This window comes from Piliocolobus tephrosceles, chromosome 13, assembly GCF_002776525.5.
Source record: "Piliocolobus tephrosceles isolate RC106 chromosome 13, ASM277652v3, whole genome shotgun sequence".
NCBI lineage: Eukaryota > Metazoa > Chordata > Mammalia > Primates > Cercopithecidae > Piliocolobus > Piliocolobus tephrosceles.
In genome coordinates, this window is record NC_045446.1 from 68,499,368 (window position 1) to 68,520,755 (window position 21,388).

The window sequence follows — 21,388 nt, forward strand, 5'->3', positions numbered from 1 at the left end:
CTGTTTAACACACTATGTGCTTTCTCTTACATAAACTGAAAATATCCCTGAGATAAATGCTTACCATGTGCGTAGCCAAGGTTATAAAGTAGGTAGGTGACAAAAACAGAATTTAATCCCATTTCTGACAGACCCAAAGTCCTGACCTGAACCAATACACTAACAAGGCTACACACAGTGTCACAAAAACCAGGTCTCTTAATGACCAGTAGTGTGGTTGTTCTGGTTTGAAGGATCAGTCATCCCATGATTGTTATAGCCGTTTTCCTCATTAAACTTCACATTCTGGGTACACCTTAATAATACATTCCAAAAACAATGACTCCAAATATCACTGGGTTTTAGACTAAGGGCAACGAGAACGAATTTACTGATTCACACATATTGGTCATCTTCTTCTGATTCCCTGTACCCTCCTCAACTATTTTTTTGAGACAGAGTCTCACTCTGTTGCCCAGGCTGGAGTGCAGTGGCATGATCTCAGCTCACTACACAACCTCCACCTCCCAAATTCAAGCAATTTCTGTGCGTCAGCCTCCCAAGTAGCTGGGATTATAGGCACGTGTCACCAAACCCAGCTACTTTTTTTTGTATTTTTAGTAGAGGTGGGGATTTGCCATGTTGGCCAGGCTGGTCTTGAACTCCTGTCCTCAAGTGATCCACCTGCCTCAGCCTCCCAAAGTGCTGAGATTATAGGCATGAGCCACCATGCCCGGCCCTGATTCATGACAAATCTATGACCCTCTTCTTTCATTGTGAATTTCTTTCATACTTGAAATCCAGAAAAATGTAACATTTGCCTAGCGAAACTTTCCCTGTTCTCTTTTTTTTTTATGCACCCATTTGGGGTTTCAAGATGGTCACAAGTCAGTCCTGCCCTTGTTTTTTATACAATAGACAAGGGTCATTTCAACAGACTAAGCATCAGATAACACTTAAAAAATAAACAGCAGACTATATCTGGAGAGCCGCTTATGCCCTACGATACAGCAAATTGGAAGATCATTCAGAAATATTTCAAAGCCCCACACAACACTGAGCTGATGGTGGCAGTGATCAACTGTTGGCAGCTATTAAGGTTCTCATGAAATGCACTCCTCATCTGTTCTGTGGTTATGACTGGCCATTACATAGGAGGATTAATGGGGCTGCTTTTGACTGTCATGGAAAGTGTAAGATATGTTCTTTATATAGATCCCTAAGAGCAAACATCCCCTCTGCAGAGCTGATAGGTCACCCGCCTCAACCAATTAGCTAATTGTCTGAAATCATCCCTCACAGATCACGAAAAACTGTCTTGTAAATAAACTCTGTTCATACAGAAAGCAAGAGCCTTTTGTTTCCTTTTGAAGACCTTACTCAACTCTAAGGCTCCCTTCCATCCACAAAATTCTAAATTCTACAAATGTGAACAATCAGCACCAATGAATGAATCCTTCCAGCTTTATAGCGAATAAGTGCTTTTTTGACTATGGGTTGTTTTTCTTTTTAAAGAGAAAATTGTTTTTTAAATGTAGCTTCCTGACTGCACCAGGTGTGAAATGGTAAATAAAAGAACAAGCAGTTGTGTTGACCATCTTTGGTTGTTTCCGTCAAAGCTTACCAGACTGATGTCATTCTGGATGTTTTCTATTCTGCTTACCAAGTTCGGTCTTCTTAGAAAAAGTCTGTAGAATGACTGCCCTAATCCTAATCAAAACATACCATCAGATTCTAAAAGCTCAGGGCTATCTGGGAGATTGGTAGCTAGCTCTCACTGAATAAAGGAGTGAGTAGCCGCTTTTTCGTGGCTAATGCTAGGAAATGGCAAGACAGTCTTCCTCTTTGGCCTCCTGGGATGAACAAAGATGGGCTGAGAATCAATGATGTTGCCCTAAGTGACAAGATGCCTTTATTCACCCTGTGCATACAGCCTCTCACGGACCCTTATTTTGCTGCTCCCAAATATAGTATTATTTTATTCAGATTTCTACCCTTTCCTGTGCCATTCCTCCTATCACTTCGAAATCTTTCTTCAAAAGTCTAAAATTCCACAAATGAAGATGAACAAAGGGAAAGCCTACATCTGTCTCACCTGGGAACCCTGGAAAAGCTACACTGGTCATGAGAAGAGGCAAAAAAAAAAAAAAAAAAAAAAAGATGGGCAGGAGTTTAGTAAGACTGGGGGAACAGAGAAAAGGAAACTCCCCAGGAAAGGAAGAAAATAAAGTATTTACCATGTGACAGATACCATGCTAAGTACTTACACATAAATTCTCATCTATACCTCACAACCTCACAACAGATGACCCTAGGAAAGGGTGTGTCTCTCAAAGCCTTTAACCAGTTTAAGAAATTTGCCCAAGGTAATCTAGGTCTCAAACCCAGATCTGGCTCAAAATCATCTCTGTCCGTCCTCATCACAATGGTGAGCAGCCTCATGGAAGCAGGAAGGGACAAGGCTCATTTAAGGAACAGTAAACCTCCCTCCCACCTCCCTACTACCATGCCCAAGATATTTTTCATCTTCAGCAACATTCAAAGATGCTCTTTCTTGATGCCTATAAAATGAAATCAAGTTCATGTACCTGGCATTAAAGGTGACTCCAGCTCAGTTAGAAGCTCCTGATTATATCTACTATCTTACTTTACCCTGTACCCCATCACTTTATTCTTGAGTCTATGGTTTTACATCTCTCATCCAATAAAGGAAGCATTTGCTTTTATTGGATATATTCATTTATTCATTCAACATTTATTAAATGCCTATTATGTGTCATTTCTTCAATACACTTTTATTGAGCAATTGCTGTACTCTAGGCATTACTTAAGAGCCTGTGAATAGAGAAATAAGAAAGGGGATAATATTGGTAAATGGTAAATATTGGAGAATGACAACGAGATATATTTAGGGAATCAGTATAGCATACTAAATGTTGGTGTGACAGGAGATACCAATGTAGTCCCCTTGAATAATCATTGCCTTTAGATGTGCTGAGTTGAGTCACTAGCAGATCCTGGGATTAAGGCTTAGGTATAGTTTAAGTTCAATTCAAATATGTCATCAAATGGAGATGATGAAAGAAGCAACCATAATGATCCTGCACTAGGGTCATCAACTCCAGGACTGCCAATGGTTTCTTAAAAGATATCATTTAATGCCCATGCTCATGAATCTCATCAAATAGTCAACAATTTCACTTTGGTTACACATAATGTCACTCTTGGGGTCTTGTTTGAATGGTGACTCCTAAAGAACAAATATTCAGGACCTGCTAGGTACTTGCCCGCCATACTCTTCGTTTCACAAAACTCACCTTTTCAAGATGTTACCAAAGGTCTAATTGCCTCATTTGTCTCTCTATTGCTAGCCTATCCTTTGTCTCAGTTACTCCTCTCTTCAGGGATCTTCTACATCCCATCACTTCTCAAAATTTCTGATCCAAGTTATCATCTGAATGGCTAAGTGCAATGTTTAAAAATGCCTCAGAATCTCCACCAGCCTGTGTGGAAGGGAGACAAAGGTCAGAGTGTGTTGTGCTCTCCTCCCCATGGACAACAAACTGTGCCTAATGAATTCTGGACAGAGCCAAAACAATGAAATTATTTATCTCCACCTCCACTATTGATGCATAGCAGAAATAAATACAGGGATCACCACCTTCTGTGCACATGCAAGTAAGTATACTTGCAGAAACAAAAATTTCAACCTACAATTTCAGTTTTTCTCGCCTTTTGCTAACACTCTAGTGAATGCTATCAATGGATCTGCCCTGAACCTACCCTCTGTGCCTCTTCTCAAGATCATTCTCACATCTTATTACTCCCAGCCTTATTCTCTGTTGAAATTAAACTCCTCCTTCAAGGCTTACCTTAAATGCCACCTCCTCTAGGCTATTGTCCTTGATCTTTAAAATATAATACCAACCCTCCCTCCTCCAAACCCCTTCAAGACTTTGCACTTTTATTTATTTATTTTTTTTTGTGAGATAGAGTCTCGCTCTGTCACCCAGGCTGGAGTGCAGTGGCACAGCTAGGGTCACTGCAAGCTCCACCTCCCGGGCTCATGCCATTCTCCTGCCTCAGCCTCCGGAGTAGCTGGGACTACAGGCGCCCGCTGCCACGCCCGGCTAATTTTTGTATTTTTAGTAGAGACGGGGTTTCACCATGTTAGCCAGGATGGTCTCGATCTCCTGACCTTGTGATCTGCCCGTCTCGGCCTCCCAAAGTGCTGGGATTACAGGCGTGGGCCACCGCGCCCAGCCTGCACTTCTTGTTAGATATCACAAAAAGACTTGTGTGGTAGTTTCTTTTTTGTAAATTTGTTTTGAGGCCAAGGTTCACATCATTAAGACATCCTCCGTAGTTCCTAGTACAGAACATGTATTTAGTACAAGTAGGAGGCTCTTAAGCACTTGATGAAATAATAAAATACCACTTTCAATGAGCTTTTTCCATACATTACTTCAGGGTATGATTATCCCAGTTTTACAAATAAAAGAGGCTCAGAAAAGTTTAGTGATTCAGAAAAGAGGCAAAATTTTCCACAGAAGCTGAGATAAAAGACCCACATAAGGGGTTCAGTTGTGAATGTAGGTACTCTTGAGTAATTGCTCCCACCTTTTATTGAATAATCCACTGAAAATATAAATTAGTTACTTTTTTGAGGAATCAACTTGTCAATATGTATCTCAAGAGTCTTAAGAAATTCATAATCGGAACAGTTTATCTATTTCTAGAAACCCACCATAAGAAAATATCTAGAGATGTAGACTGACTTACACATGACGATAACCATCATACTGTTGTTAAAAATAGTGATGACTGAAATCTTCTGCTTCCGTATTGACACACTGAAAATTCGTTTTCCTCCCAAACCCCAAAGAAGTGTCAATGTAGTACAAGAAGGAATAATGTAATTAGGGGAGGGAGAGAGGGAGGGAGGGAGGGAGAGGGAGGGAGGGGAGGGTGGCAGGAAGGGAGAAAGAGGGAGGAAGGGAGAGACAGGGAAGGAGGAAGAGAGAGAGGGAGGAAGAGGGAGAGAGAGGAAGAGAGGAATAAGGGCAAAAAGGCAGACTAGACATTCTTAACTATTTTCAAAAGATGGAAATAGATGAGATTATATTGGTAAATGTACATCATTATAGACATACTACAATGCTGATGTATCATAACCCATCCAAAGAAGCCAGGTTTGGGCCCGGTGCGGTGGCTCAAGCCTGTAATCCCAGCACTTTGGGAGGCTGAGACGGGTGGATCACGAGGTCAGCAGATTGAGACCATCCTGGCTAACACGGTGAAACCCCGTCTCTACTAAAAATACAAAAAAAACTAGCCGGGCGAGGTGGCGGCGCCTGTAGTCCCAGCTACTTGGGAAGCTGAGGCAGGAGAATGGCGTGAACCCGGGAGGCGGAGCTTGCAGTGAGCTGAGATCCAGCCACTGCACTCCAGCCTGGGCGACAGAGCAAGACTCCGTCTCAAAAAAAAAAAAAAAAAAAAAAAAAAAGAAGCCAAGTTCAGGAACATGGGGAAAGGCTGTATGCGGCAGCCACTGCTGAGGCACATATGTGATTTTAAAATTTATAGTAGTCACATTTAAAATGTAAAAAGAAACAGGTGAAATTAATTTTCATATATTTTAGCCTAATATATCTAAAATATTATCATTTCAATATATAATCAATATAAAAATACTATGTATATTTTTGCTTATGTACGAAGTCTTTAAAATCTAGTGTGTATTTGATACTTGCAGCACATCTCACTTCAGATAAGCCAGATTTCGAGTACTCAACAGACTGGGTGGCCAGAAGCTACCATATTGAATAGCACAGAATTAGACAATAAGGAGAGTAACAGCAGGAAAAGGAGTAGAAACCAAAGTGATGAGTTGAAGGACTGTCTATAGAACAGCTGAGCAAAACATTTTAGATACGCAAGGAGTTAGAAAGTTTAACTCCTGTGTACTCTTTCTGAACAAATTACCAGGGATGATTTACAGCAAAATTAAAAAGGGTTTTAAGAAATAGGATGACATGGGGAGCGCTGCGGAGTGTGGAGGTCGTTGGAGTCACTTGCCTGTCAGCAGCTCCTGTGTCTGCCCGTCGGCGCCCCTCCCGCTCCAGCCATGCTTTCCGCCCTCGCCCGGCCTGCCAGCGCTGCTCTCCGCCGCAGCTTCAGCACCTTGGCCCAGGCTACCTTGGACCTGAACAGCTGCCTGACTGCCTAAAAGGTTGTGATGTGGTAGTTATTCCGGCCGGAGTCCCCAGAAAACCAGGCATGACCCGGGACGACCTGTTTAACACCAATGCCACGATTGTGGCCACCCTGGCTGCTGCCTGTGCCCAGCACTGCCCAGAAGCCATGATCTGCATCATTGCCAATCCGGTTAACTCCACCATCCCCATCACAGCAGAAGTTTTCAAGAAGCACGGAGTATACAACCCCAGCAAGATCTTCGGCGTGACGACCCTGGACATCGTCAGAGCCAACACCTTTGTTGCAGAGCTGAAGGGTTTGGATCCAGCTCGAGTCAACGTCCCTGTCATTTGTGGCCATGCCGGGAAGACCATCATCCCCCTGATCTCTCAGTGCACCCCCAAGGTGGACTTTCCCCAGGACCAGCTGACGGCACTCACTGGGCGGATCCAGGAGGCCGGCACGGAGGTGGTCAAGGCTAAAGCCGGAGCAGGCTCCGCCACCCTCTCCATGGCGTATGCCGGTGCCCGCTTCATCTTCTCCCTTGTGGATGCAATGAATGGAAAGGAAGGTGTTGTGGAGTGTTCCTTCGTTAAGTCACAGGAAACAGAATGTACCTACTTCTCCACACCACTGCTGCTTGGGAAAAAGGGCATTGAGAAGAACCTGGGCATTGGCCAAGTCTCCTCTTTTGAGGAGAAGATGATCTCGGATGCCATTCCCGAGCTGAAGGCCTCCATCAAGAAGGGGGAAGATTTCCTGAAGACCCTGAAGTGAGCCACCGTGACGGGCGGCCAGTTTCCTTAATTTATAAAGGCATCATGTCACTGCAAAGCTGTTGCAGATAACCTTTGTATTTTAATTTGCTTTGGTGATGATTACTGTATTAACATCATCATGCCTTCCAAATTGTGGGTGGCTCAATGGACACATCAATAAAAGCCGTCCTTGATTTAAAAAAAAAAAAAAAAAAAAGAAATAGGATGACATGGCATGTGAGAAAGATTTAACTCAGGATTTCAATGCAGGCCTTGAAATTAGAACAGGAACTCTGAGGACTTTGAGAAAAATGTGTCAAGATGAAAGTCATTTTCCTATAACAAATAGTATGATTAAGAAGCTAAGCGATCTTAGTCATAAGGTAAAGGCAGATGCTTTTTTTCTTCAATCAGGAAAAACATCTCCAATTAAGATAAAAAAAGCAATTAAAAATTCCAAGGTAAAGAAAAAACAAAGACAAGGTATAAATGCAAAGGAAAGAAAATGTGGCAAGTGACAGAAAGAGAATCTATTTGATCTTGATGTTTGGAATATTCTCTTTTAAATATTGCAGGCTTAATATCATCAAATTTTATTTTTGTCCTATGGGTCAAATTATGAAACTCTGCTATGCTGTGAATATTTACATGATTATAGTGTTGCAAAGCATATTTATTGTTTTTTAATTCTTAGAGTCAATCACAAACAAAACCGAAGATATTTCATAGATCTAATTGTAAATGTTATTCATCCATACAATGAACACTTTAAGGAGAAAAAAAAATAATTCATTTTACTTGTTGGACAGTCAAAATATTCTGTATACAGTTATGGAGGGAAAAACAGAATTTTAGGTATAATTGATAAGCTGCATAAGACAAGTCTGCCTAAAGGCTTTAATGATTCAATGATATCTTTTTTTAAAAAACTAGGACACAGGGTCCAATGTCTTGGTGGCACAAAAATGGTTTTATGAGTGAGTCACACTGTAGCCATTAAATTATCCTCAAAATTTATAATAAACTTTATAATAAGCATTTTTAAGCTTACAACATTAAGTGAAATAAACTGTACCCAGGCTAGGTGCTGTGGCACAGGCCTGTAATCCTGGCACAGGAGGGAGGGAGGGAGGGAGGCGGGTGAATCACTTGAGCTTAGTGATTTCAAGACCAGCCTGGGAAACATGGCAAAACCCCATCTCTACTAAACATACAAAAATTAGCTAGGCATGGTGGCATGCGCCTACAGTCCCAGGTACTCGGAAGCTGAGGTAGGAGGATTCCTTGAGCTCAGGAGGCGGAGGCTGCAGTGAGCCAAGATCGCACCATTGACTCCAGCCTGGGCAATGGGAGTGAATTCCTGTCTCAAAAACAAAAAATTGTACCCAAAATTGTAGAGAGAATACAAACACTAGGCAAACAGATGAAACTAGAGCTGTATTTATCTGTTACAGTTACATAGTCACCTGGCTTTAGAAAGGCAATCCTGCAAGGGTTAAGGAATTTGGTTGAGAAGACAAAAGTGGTACAAGTAAAGAGTCAGGTAGAAGTGCTTCTTGTTGGTACTAATTCTGATCTATCTCTCTGCAACTAACTCCTATTCCTCAACATACACATTTTGTAATTCATTAAATATTCACAGGTTCAGATTCTCAAGGCTACCTGAATGATGTAGGGTGGCCTCGGCACCATTAAACTGTGCAGAATAGTCAAGGGAGAGGCTTCTTGGAAGAACTACGCCTTGAGCTGCATCTCGAAGAATGTACAAGTTTGAAAATGGTAATTTTAGAGTCTACAGAATTTTTAGTAGGCAAAAATGAGGCAGAGGCCAGCACCCCAGACTGAAATGGAAAAGAACTTCTCGTGGAACAGAAGAAAATGATGCCAACTGGAAGGCCCGGTAACCAGAAGATAGTGGGAGACACTGACTGTCCTCATCCTACCAGCTAACACACAGATTGGTGTTTCTCAGGGCTCTGTTTCCCAAGACAGAGGTATAACTCTCCCAAATTTGTTATCAGAGTTTCCCACTCTCTCCCACCAATTTATATTTGATCCTCTCTGTATTAGACAGATAAACTGTCTTTTCTCCTCCACTCCTTTCCTAAATCGCACTGTTGCCCATAAGATAAATTTCTCACTAGCAAATAATTGCATCACAGAGAGTAGAGTTTGCTTTCGGAGACTCAGGACAATCAACCTGACAGCTGTAAAAAATTAAAAATAAATTTAAAAATAACAGGAAGAATGACTACCATTCTTCACTCTTCATGGCTGGGCTTTGAAATCAGAATGCCCAGATTAGCCAACGTGAAAGCAATAAATCTGTTAAGGCACCTTAAATGGGGCTCCGTACTAAAAAAATACCCTTTATAAGACTCCAACACCCCCTTATTCAGACTTTTTATGAGTGAGTATCTCACATCCGTACTCTTTGGAAAGAGATATAAATAAAAGAGAACAGAAGGAAATAATATAAGCACACACATATGCCAGACACTGTGTAACAAACCCATAAAGTACTTGTTATTCCCATTTTACAGAATAGGAAATTGAACTTCATAGAGACTGGGTGATTTGCTAGCTATGTAAATACTGGAGCTGGGATTCAAATGTAGGTACTTCTCACTTTAAAGCTCCATATTCTTCCCCCTACATCATGCTGCCTGAGAAGAGAAGAGAAGAGGAGAATTTACCAAGTCTACATTAACGAGAAGCAAGAACAGAGAGGTATGGGCATCTATACCTCTCTTTGCATCCCTTCCCCATTTTTTTTTTTTTTATTTGGAAAAGAAACAAAATATTCCTGCTAGGTAAGACTCAGAGCCATTCAACTTTCAAGATGACAAAAGTGAATAGCCTCCAATAGATCTTTCTTTTTAGAGAGGGGCATTAAGTATCAGAGCCAGGGGACCTCTCGCATGATTCTGTCACAGCTCGAGGAAACTTTTAAGAAAAATACTGTTTACCTAGTTTGACCACAGCATCTAAAAGAATCCAGAAGGAGTGGTGAGGCAGAGAAAGGGAGAGAAAGGAGACTGACTCACTATTTGTTTTCCAAAAATAAAAACTCAAACCAAACACAGTGGGACTGAGCCATCCAGCTGGGTGCTCTAAGGATTAACTGTGTGTGTGGCCAAGTACTTAACTTCATCTTTCTGATGGACCAGCTATAAAACAGAAAAAAAGTTCAGTATAAGGCTCCTTATCAAGAGGGTACCAAGAAAGTTGTATTTATAGCTTTTGAGATACAGACAGACCTAAGCAAATGGCTTGACATGAAACCCCTGGTTCTAGTTCCCAGCACCCTTGCTGTGGCCAATGTCGTAAGGTTGGGTTTGGAGATCCGAATGTCTTCAGAGTGTCAAGTACCATCTCATATTTTTATATCCTCCTCATAGGGTACAGCTGGGCGATTTCATATGGATCCAAATTGATGTTGAAAACAGTGCCAACATAATAAGGTAGAAAGAACATGGGCTTTGGAGTTGGGCAATCATGGACTTGAGCCTTGGTTGTATGATTTGAGTAAGTTAGTATTTCTGAGACTTCTTTTCTTCATCATTAAAATGAGGATAATTATCTTAGAACATTCATGTCTTGAGAAATAAAGTTCCTGATACATAATAGACACTTACTTAAAAGGTAATTCCCATATTAGCCCTTGCTTCACACCATATACAAACATTAACTTGAACTGGATTATAGACCTAAATATAAAAGCTAAAACAACTCCTACAAGAAAACATAGGAGAAAAATCTTTGTGACCTTTAAGTAAACAAAAAGCATAAATCATAAAAGAAAAACTGAAAACTAAGCTTCATCAAAATTCAAAGCTTTTGTTCCTCAAATGATACAATTAAGAGAAGGAAAGGGCATGCCACAAACTGTGAGAATATACAGTTGAACCTTGAACAACATGGGGGTTAGGGGCATGGCTCCCTCCAATGCAGTCAAAATCCATGTACAACTTTTGACTCCCCTGAAACTTAACTACTATAAACAGTGGAATAACACATACTTGGTATGTTATATATATTATGTATTGCATTTTTACAGTAAAGATAGAGAAAAGAATATCATAAGGAAGATTAAAATGTATTTAGTATTGATTAAGTGGAAGTGGATCATCACAAAGGTCTTTGTCTTCATCTTGACATTGAGTAGGCTGAGGAGAAGGAGGAAAAGAAGGGGTTAGACTTGCTGTCTCAGCAGTGACAGAAGCAGAAGAGGTAGAGGAGGTAGACGGGGAGGCAGGAGAGGCAAGCCCACTCAGTGTCACTTTTACTGAAAAGAATCCAAGCATAAACGGACCCATGCAGTTCAAGCCCATTTTGTTCAAGGATCAACTGTATTCACATGTTTTCACAGATTGAAAGAAATGTTTAATATATTTCTATCTTACAAAGAACTGGTAGCCAGATCATAAAAGGAATTTATACAACTCAGTAAGAAGATAAATGACACAATTTTTTAAATGGGCAAAAGATTCGAACAGATACTACACAAAAGAAGATAGTATACAAAATGCCAATTAGCACATGGTGCTCAACATCACTAGACATCAGAGAAACAAATGAAAACCAAAATGAATACCATAACATATAAACCCATTAGAATGACTAAAATTACAAAGGCTGATCACACTAAGTACTTCTGAGGTTGTGAAGCAACTGGAAATCACAGACACTGCTGATACGAAAGTAAAACAGTACAGTTTGGAAGTTTCGCAAAAAGTTTAACACGTATCTACCATATGACTGAGCCATTCAACTTCTGGGTATACCTGGCAGAAATGAAAATGTGTGCTCCGCAGGAAGATTTGCAAGTGAATGTTCATATCAGCTTTATTTAAAATAGCCAGAAACAAGAAAGAACCCAATATCTATCAATAGGTGGTATATCCACACAATGGAATACTACTCAGCAATAACATGGATACATGCAACAACATGGGCACATCCAGAAATCACTATGCTGAGTGAAATAAGCCACACAAAAAGTGTACATACTGTACTCCTATAAAATGCAAACTAATTTAGAGTGACAAAGAACAGAGGAGTGCTTGCCTGGGGCTAGGGGCAAAGAAAGGGACAGACTGCAAAGGTGCAAGAGGAATGTTTTGGGGATGATGCCAGTGTTCTACATCTTCATTGTAGTGCTTGTTTCATGAGTACGGATAGACACCTATCAGACTCATTAAATGTACACAGATATAATTTACTGTGTGTTAATTATCCTTTGAAGTTGATAAGGAAAAAAAGTAATTTCCTTTGCCATTCCCGCTGCCACTGGAATCAAGTTAGCAAGCTACTACCTCCCATCTCACGATCACTGGGTAAACAGGAAGCTGTATAGAAGTTGGTGAGAAAATGAGTGGTATTGCAAAAAACATTTCTTGATTATTAATGAGGTGTTTGGCACTAAGTTACAAATCATCTTACTTAATTCTAACACTTTTGATGAGGTAGGCACTATCATCTCTATTACAGATAAGAAAACAGGCTCAGAAAGTTTAAAGAACTCATTGAAAGTCACCCAGATAGTAAACAGTAGATTTGGATTCAACAATGTATGCTGGCATCAGACCAGATAAACTTACCTTCCAATGCTATTATTCCCTACAGTGCTTAGGGCATCCTCAGAAAGGAAAAGCCCTGATAGCCTAGGGACAAGAAGAGTTGCTAGAGATTTCCTTCATCAGGACTGAGAAATCCTCTCAAGTAGGGGAGATTTTTTTCTTTTTAATTTTTTTTTTAATAGGGGAGTTTTAGCAGCCTTTTTCAAAGCAGCTTGGGAGAGTGGGAGGTGGGGCACACCTCTGCTTCTGGAGCCGAGGAGAATCCTCTCACTTGGCTCCAGCATTTGCTGGTATTTTGTTAACTTTTGGCTCCTCCACATTCACCCACCCACTGGTTTCCCAGAGTAAAAATGCCAAAATAGCTTGGCTGGACAGGCGAATGGATCACAGATGACAGAGGTAAAAAAAAAAAAAGAAAAAAAGGAAAAAAAAAAAAGTAAAGAAAATCAAGAAGCTCTGTAATATGTTTCTTTTTAAAGGTAAAAACAAATTGCACACTTCCTCATTCTTATTCTCTTTGAGTTGTCTGTCTTGTGTCTATATTTTCATTCATCACATTGGAAAAAGTTAGGCAAATGGGTCATGCTGAAAGTTTAAGTAAATTTACCGTCTTCCTATTTCAGACCAGCTGTAGTCCATCTTCCCTGAAGCCTGGCCAACAGATCAAGGAGAACAGGGCTTGAGCTGCAAAAACAGACCACAGAGAGAAACCCTGGGAAACTAGGCTCTAGGGGGTAGCTCAGGAGGGGAACCCACACTGTGGAGGGACAGTAAAGAGGCCTGGGTGCCGGGATTAACTCTAATCATCCGTGAGACTCTGGCAAGACATGCTCTCCCTCAGAACTTCCAAAGACTGGAATGATCAGGTTTTTCAACTTTTAACAAAAGCCCAGCGTTTCTAACCAAATATAATCTCCCTAAACCCTCAGTTTCTCATGCACTTCCTCTTTGAGGACTGCTGTGCTGCCTGTTTATTCCTCAGAAACCAAGTTTCACTTTCTGAAATCTTATAAAGCCAAGTGACTTTTCATTGTTTCACTATAAATTATGATACCAAATAAAAACTTCTAAAAAGTATATACAAGGATAAACTGAAATTCAGCCATAAGCCTGAGTGTGTGTTATTGAGAGTCAGGGACTAAATGCTCTAAAACAAACTGTGATGTTTTCTGGTTGTTCCTCATTTCCATTCCTGACTTAGCCTGAACTGCAATTTTACTAAAGCTCCTTTGCTTCCCCTTCACACACGTTAAGAATTCACCACAGGAACATGTGCTTTTGTGCTCACTGAACTAAAGCCTCCTCCCCAAACTATGCTCTGCCAAGTTGTTTCTGGTAAGCAACTTAGGAAAATAAAAATTCCCTAGACATTCTGAACAGTGGTATGAGAGGAAGACACACAACCCGGCAGGGGAACTGAAACATTCCCCCTTGTGTCCACTTCTGTCCTGGGAGGATGGGGGAAGGAAGTCGTGGAAGAAGCTTTTTAGAGGAAACAGACTCACAGGACTTTTGCTGCAAACAATTGGGTACTGTATCCAGCTGTTGACTGAGGCAACTGTCAGCTCAAAACCACATGGAGAACAAGGGAGTCAGAGTTCCTTCTCCTAAAATAGGACAGGACTACACTTCTGTTTCACATGTCATAGCCTAGTACCTGTACTCCAGCTCTCAAGCCCATTCTCAGTGTTAGAAGGGGCCTTCGGCATCCTTTACCCAGTGGCCTTTTTTTTTTTTTTTTTTTAAAAGAAGTGGAATTATTTATTTCTATATACAAGATTCTGTATAGAAGCATAATGTAGAAGTAAAAGCAGAACTGCTCTGGGGGCAGGGGATGCAGGCAGAGAGCTCTGCCAGCTGAGCTGCTGTCATCCCTTTCATCAAGCAACTCTCTGGATTCCCAGGGCCACAGGGAACACTAAAAGGTCTTTGTTGATTCTCAGCCTGGGATTCATGGTACCTGTGGAGAGTACAGATGAACACATAAATGACCATGCCCTTCATTTGATTCAGTAGAGGGGTGGTACGAGCTTTGGTTCTCACATCTTCTCCTTCAATAATATCATTAACTCCCAGTGCTTTGTTTACCATTTCTACGTGAAAGAGTTTCACGCTGTACGTTTTTAGACACGATCTCCCTACTTAAAGCCAAGCATCTAAAGCTTACTGCTGGGAGGAAACCAGCAGGGAGCTGGGTAAGTAGACAGGGAACTGGAAGTGGGGCAGCAGAATTCCAAGTGTTTGGTCCCCAAATCCAGGACCAGGACTCTAATTCCAAGGAGACTGGTGAGAGAAAACAGTAATGGGGGTCTTGACCAAAAGGAACCAATTCTAAAAAGAATTGGGGGGCCAGGTCAAGCACAGTGGCTCACACCTGTAATACCAGCACTTTGGGAGGCCGAAGTGGAAGGATCACTTGAGGTCAGGAGTTCAAGACCAGCCTGGGCAACACGGTGAAACCCTGTCTCTAATAAAAATACAAAATATTAGCTGGGCGTGGTGGTAGGTGCCTGTAATCCCAGATACTTGGGAGGCTGAGGCAGGAGAATCGCTTGAATCCGGGAGGCAGAGGTTACAGTAAGCCGAGATCACGCCATTGCACTCCAGTCTGGGCAACACGACCGAGATTCCGTCTCAAACAAACAAGCAAACACACACACACACACACACATACAAAACAATTGGGGGCCAAAGTCAGACAGGGACTAGTTTTAAGGCTGACTTGATGCTGACTCCCAGAAGCCTGGATCAGGCTCTTAAATCTCATGCCATGTCATCCCCGTTACATGCAGGATGGCTTCACAAAACCCATCATAAGGCACGAGAGGACAGAGCTCAGCAGAGCTTCACAGCTCAGCGTGTCTGCGCCTAGCCTGCCTAGCAAGTTGAAAGCATGTAATAAGCTGAAAGGATGCAGACCAGATACTCTTAACACTTTTTAGGTCACTCACTGAGAGACCAAATAGCCATTTCTCCCTTCACCCTTGTTACAGAATTCATATTTTGTTCAGAGAACTGGTGAGATCTGATGGTATCAGGGAAGGTAAATCCCTTCCCTTTACCCCAAGGGCTGAATCAAAATCAATTATACAAATCCCATTCCTCATTGCTGGGAATGATCTAGAGGTGGGTATGTGACCTAGTCCTGGCCGAAAAAACCTAAGGGGTTTTCTGGGGAGGGAAAGTGCCTGATTTTCCTGATGACATGCTTGAGCCGCTGAAAGAATGCTGAAACTTCCGGCCTCTTGCTTTGCTAAATGAATATTCAAAGTCCTTATGATTTAAGTCACTATTAGTCAGATTTTCTGTTAACTGCAGCTACAAGTTCTCCTGACCTGCTGACCCACTTGAGAATCAGATTAAAACTATGAGTCCTATATCCTGCAACCTCTATTATATGGGTACATAGAGTATTTTACCTATACTTTTTGAAGGTTCACAGATTTCAGATCAAGAATCCTTATTCAAGACCAGTAGTTCTCAAAAAGTGGTCCCCGTACCAGCAGCATGAGCATTATCTAGAAGCTTGTTACAAGTGTAGCTTCTCCAGCCCTACCCCAGATCTACTGAATCAGAAACTCTGAGAATGGGAGCCAGGAGTGGTGGCATGCACCTGTAACCCCAGCACTTTGGGAGGCTGAGGTGGGCGGATCACTTAAGATCAGGAGTTGCAGACCAGCCTGGCCAACATGGTGAAACCTCGTCTGTACTAAAAATACAAAAATTAGCTGGCATGGTGGTGTGTGCCTGTAATCCCAGCTACTCGGGAAGCTGAGGCAGGAGAATCACCTGAACCCAGAAAGCGGAGGTTGCAGTGAGCCGAGATCGTACCCTTGCACTCCAGCTTGGGTCAAAGAGTGAGACTTTGTCTCGAAAAAAAAAGAAACACTGGAAGAAACTCTGGGGATGGGGCCCAACATATTTTACAGACTAATGATACGATTCATGACAAAATCTGAGGACCACTGCTTTGAGCCCAGCATTATTCAATAGAACTTCCTGTGATAATAGAAATGTTTACATCGGTGCTGTCCAGAATGGTTTCTACTAGCAACATATGTCTACTGAGCACTTCTGGCTAGTACAACTCAGAAACTGAATTTTTAATTTTACTTGGTTTTAATTTATTAAAAGTTAAATAACTGCCTATGGCTAATGACTACTGTATTGGACAGTGCCACTCTAGATAAATATAAGGTATTTTATATTGCCAAATAGCTCCTGGTACTAAACTACAAAATAAAGAAGTGGTTCTCAAACTTCAGTGTGCATCAGAATCATGGGAAAGCTTGGTGAAACACAGACTGAAGGCTCCCAGCCTAGAATTTGTGATTCAGCAGCTCTGGCTTGGGGGCCTGACAATTTGCATTTCTAACGGGATCTTACGTGGTGTTGGTGCTGTTGGTCCAGGGATGGCACTTTGAGAACCACTGAAATAAGGAAAACTTGCTGTCTTCCTATAACCTGTGCCATGGGCCCAGCAGGTGCTTGATATTACTGAAAGAATGATGGCTACCCTCTAACAAAGGAACACTTTTGGAAGTGTCCACTGTGTTCCAGAGACCATGATTACCTCCTCCTAATCATCAGGTGGCAGGCTGTATGTTTTGAAAGAGATTCATAGAAAGGTTTGCTCAAGGCACTCAGTCTTATTGCTTACTTCTCTTTGTTTTAAAGTATTAATTCATAAATTATTTAGGTCTAGGCAAGTTTGTGAAAGAATATACATATGTGATATTAGTACAGATCATATCACATGTACTGTACTGTATCATATATGTATTGTATCATATATATGTCATATATAATATATATATGTCACATGTCATATATGTAATATATATGTCCAGAATTGCTGAAAACTAAAATATTCAAGAGTTAAAAAGGCTTTTGACACCACAATGGTGGCATGAATGACAATACGACTTGTCATCTGGAGTGGGGGCTAGGCTTTCTCAAATAACACCACATAGGAAATCATCTGTGCCAAAGACCTGGTCTGGAGAGCAATACAGCTTTCAGCATTAATGGGAAAGGCAAGAATCAAGGACAAACACCCAGGGGACTTTTCTGAAGGTCAAAAAAGCAACAATAAATACCAAGCCCAGAAAAGCTTTTAGATCTGACCTTTTCCTGTGCTGAAGCCATTCGCCTTCCAGCATCTTCAATCTAATAGACTGAAGTGGGCTGAAATGGCTCTTAGGAGAGAACTGGGCTACTCTTTTCCTTAATGCTGCCTCTCCACCACTACTCAAGCAGCAGCAGCATTACTGGTAATTACATCATTATGCCATAATGGAACACATGCGGTGCAAGTGAAACAGCCTGGCGGCTCCCCAGTTGAGGAGACAAGAAAAGGACTCCCCTTTCACTGTTCAATTTCTATTAACTCTCTAGGTTCTGGCTTATTTTCAAAGGCAAATCACCTTTATGACATTTCACAGTCTTAAGACAGAGACCACAGAGTGCAGCTTAGTCAAAGACCAGGAGTGAAGTTAACGCATTAGTGTAATAGAGATCCTCCACTGGAATAGGGATTAGGAGATGTGGGTGCAGTTCTGGCTTTGCTAAAATCACTTTATGTCACTTGAGGGAAACCATATTTGCATCTTTTAGATTTCAGTTTCCTCATCTATAAAGAACAGCAAAGTTTCTGGGCCGGGGATCCCAAAATGTCCCAGTGGGCAATTTGAGATTGGCATGAATGATCACAAGAGCTCTCCTACCCAACTCTAACATTCTGTTATCAAAAAAGATTCCGTGAACAGGAGAGACAGGAGTGAAGTAGTATTTGGAAGGCCAACTCTATTTGATCTTCACCAGTTAACTAGAAGAGAATTCTTGCCTCTACTCTGACCCATATATCGGTATCAGGTCATCTTCATCAACATTCACACCAACTCTTCAAAAGACCAAGCTCAGGCTGGGCATGATGGCTCATGCCTGTAATCCCAGTGCTTTAGGAGGCCGAGACAGTAATATCACTTGAGTCCAGCAGTCCGAGGCTGTAGTGAGCTATGATCGCGCCACCGCTCCTCAGCCTGGGCAACAGAGAGAGACCCCGTCTCAGGTCTTCTCAGAGACAGAAAGTACACAGAAGTACCAAGTATACTGAGATTAAAATGAGGCAACTGATGTTCCTGCTGTCACAAACTCCTTATAGGACCCTGGCTGGGTCAGTCACTTAACCTTAGTCAACTCATCTTTAAGACATAGTGGCTGGGTGTGCTGGCTCGTGCCTCACGCTTGTAATCCCAACACTTTGCAAGGCCAAGGCAGGTGGATCACTTGAGGTCAGGAGTTTAAGACCAGCCTGGCCAACACGGTGAAAGCCTGTCCCTACTAAAAATACAAAAATTAGCTGGGTGTGGTGGTGTGTGCCTATAATCCCAGCTACTCGGGAGGCTGAGGCAAGAGAATCACTGGAACCTGGGAAGCGGTGGTTGCAGTAAGCCAAGATCATGTCACTGCACTCTAGCCTGGGTGAAAGAGCAAGACTTTGACTCAAAAAAAAAAAAAAAAAAAAAAAAGAAGACACAATGGTGGAGGGGATGATGTTTAGAAATTAGACCCCTTCAGCTCAAGCAGTTTATGATTTTGATATCTCTGTACAAGTTTCAAATGCTACTACTGGATATTGGGGCACTTGAGGATGAGATGTTAGCACTAACAATGTGGTAACAATGACAAATCCTGCAAGACAGAAATGTTTATATTTTCTTATAGTATTCTAAAGGTTTTCTCACATACAAGGAAAAAAATATTACCTATAGCAGACCTCAAGAATCAAAACATGCAAAACTACAGACTAATTGTTTCACATCTCAGAATCTTCCCTTTTTAGCATCCCAAAAGAAAGTCAAATTATGTTCTTTTTAGTTGTCTTCTGGTCCACCTAAAGTAGGTATAAGACTTTGGTTTTGAGCAATTAAGTTAACCTAGATACCATGAATGACACTCCCCCAAAAAACAATTTAAAAGCTAAATAAAATATTCTTAAATATTAATTTTGAAAATGAGTCATGCTGTCAAGAAGTAAGGAATCTGTAGAGAACAAAAGTTAAATGAAAGCAGGTGGAAGCAACCTGAATATTCACTGACAATGAGTGAGTAAAAAAAATGTGGTATATACATACAAAGGAATATGATTTCAGCCTTAAAAGGAATGGCATTCTGAAATGTTACAATATGGGCTGGGCACGGTGGCTCACGCCTGTAATCCCAGCACTTTGGGAGGCCGAGGCGGGCGGATCACAAGGTCAGGAGATCAAGACTATCCTAACAGAGTGAAACCCCATCTCTACTAAAAATACAAAAAAGCCGGGCGTGGTGGCGGGCGCCTGTAGTCCCAGCTACTCAGGAGGCTGAGGCAAGAGAATGGCGTGAACCCGGAAGGTGGAGCTTGCAGTGAGCCAAGATCGCGCCACTGCACTCCAGCCTGGGTGACACAGCGAGACTCCATCTCAAAAAATAAAATGAAAAATAAAAATGAAATGTTACAATATGGATGAACTTTGAAGACTTATGCTAAGTGAAATAAGCTGGTCACAAAAGGACAAATACTGATGATCCCACTTATATAAGGTACCTAGAATCAAATTCATAAGGACAAAAGTGTGTAGAACAATGGTTGCCAGGGATTGGGGGTGGGTAAGTAGCGGGTAATAGGGAGTTACTGTTTAATGGGTACACAGTTTGTTTTGTAAGATGAGAAGTTCTGGAGATGGATGGTGGTGATGGTCGTGCAACAATGTGAATGTATTTAATGCCACTGAATTGTTCACTTAAAAATAATTTTGATGTTATATATGTTTCATCACAATAAAAAAACATAAGTGAAAGCAGAAATCCTGGAAAGAAAGAGAATACCAAAACCATTTTTTACCCTGAGGTTATTTATGTAACAAACACTAGTGACAATTGTGATGACTGTTTCAAGTGTGGGCAATACATCTGCACACTAAAAGGGACCATAGAAAAACTGACCTGTCTTGACCACTACAAAAGAAGTAATGTCTCTCCTAAAAGTCTGTAACCAAAATCTGGCTCTAATGCAAGTTTGTGACTAAATTCGTGATACTTCAAGTGAAGATCTAAAAGCAGTCCAGGATTAATAATGTCCTCAGGCTACTGGAGGCAGCAGCCTCTAATCCATTTTGGTAGAATAAAAGTTTAACCTAGGCCTCAAATAGCTTCCAAAGGTAAAGTCCTAAGGAATATTGCTCTTAAAAGTAAAACAAAAACATACATGGAAATAAGCCATAACAACATAACGAATGACAGCCAGGAAAAACTGATGACAGAATCATATCTTCAAAGACTTCACACATTGGAATTAGAGACAGAATATAAAATTTTTATGATTTAGAAGAGAAGCTTGAAAAAATTAGCAAACGAGAGTATAAAAAAGAACTAAATACTTCTGAAAACAAACTAAACTGAATGTCCAAAAATGAAAATTATAATTGAAATGAAAAAGTCAATAGTCAAGTTAAACAGCAGATTAGATAGAGCTAAAGAGTTAGTCAACTAGTAGAGCAATCCAAAGAAATTCCATAGAATGTGACCCAGAACTAAATATATGAAAAATGATAGTTTAAGAGACATGGATGATAGAGTAAGAGGGTCTAACACATATCTAATCTTGTAATTGAAGTTCAATAATTAAATAAGAGAGGATGGAGTATTATTCTATGCCTTTGGCTGATATGTTTTCAGAACCATTGAAAGAATACCAAACCGTATATCCAGTAAGCTCAGCAAATGTCAAGCAGGATAAACAGAAACCACATATTGTAATGAAACTAAAGAACACCAAAGACAAAAAAGAAGACATTAAAAGAGAAACAAGAGATCACCTGCAGAAGAATG

At 41.0% G+C, this 21,388-nt stretch overlaps 1 protein-coding gene and 1 pseudogene across 2 annotated transcripts in view; one reads left to right on the forward strand and one right to left on the reverse strand.

The window, feature by feature from the left end:
* Positions 1-21,388, reverse strand: part of GAB2 (GRB2 associated binding protein 2) — a 213,509-nt gene that overhangs the window by 125,139 nt on the left and 66,982 nt on the right. The window lies entirely within an intron of this gene.
* On the forward strand, positions 6,023-7,152 carry LOC111540796 (annotated as a pseudogene). Its single transcript, XR_002731092.3, has one exon. The product of XR_002731092.3 is annotated as a malate dehydrogenase, mitochondrial pseudogene (transcript).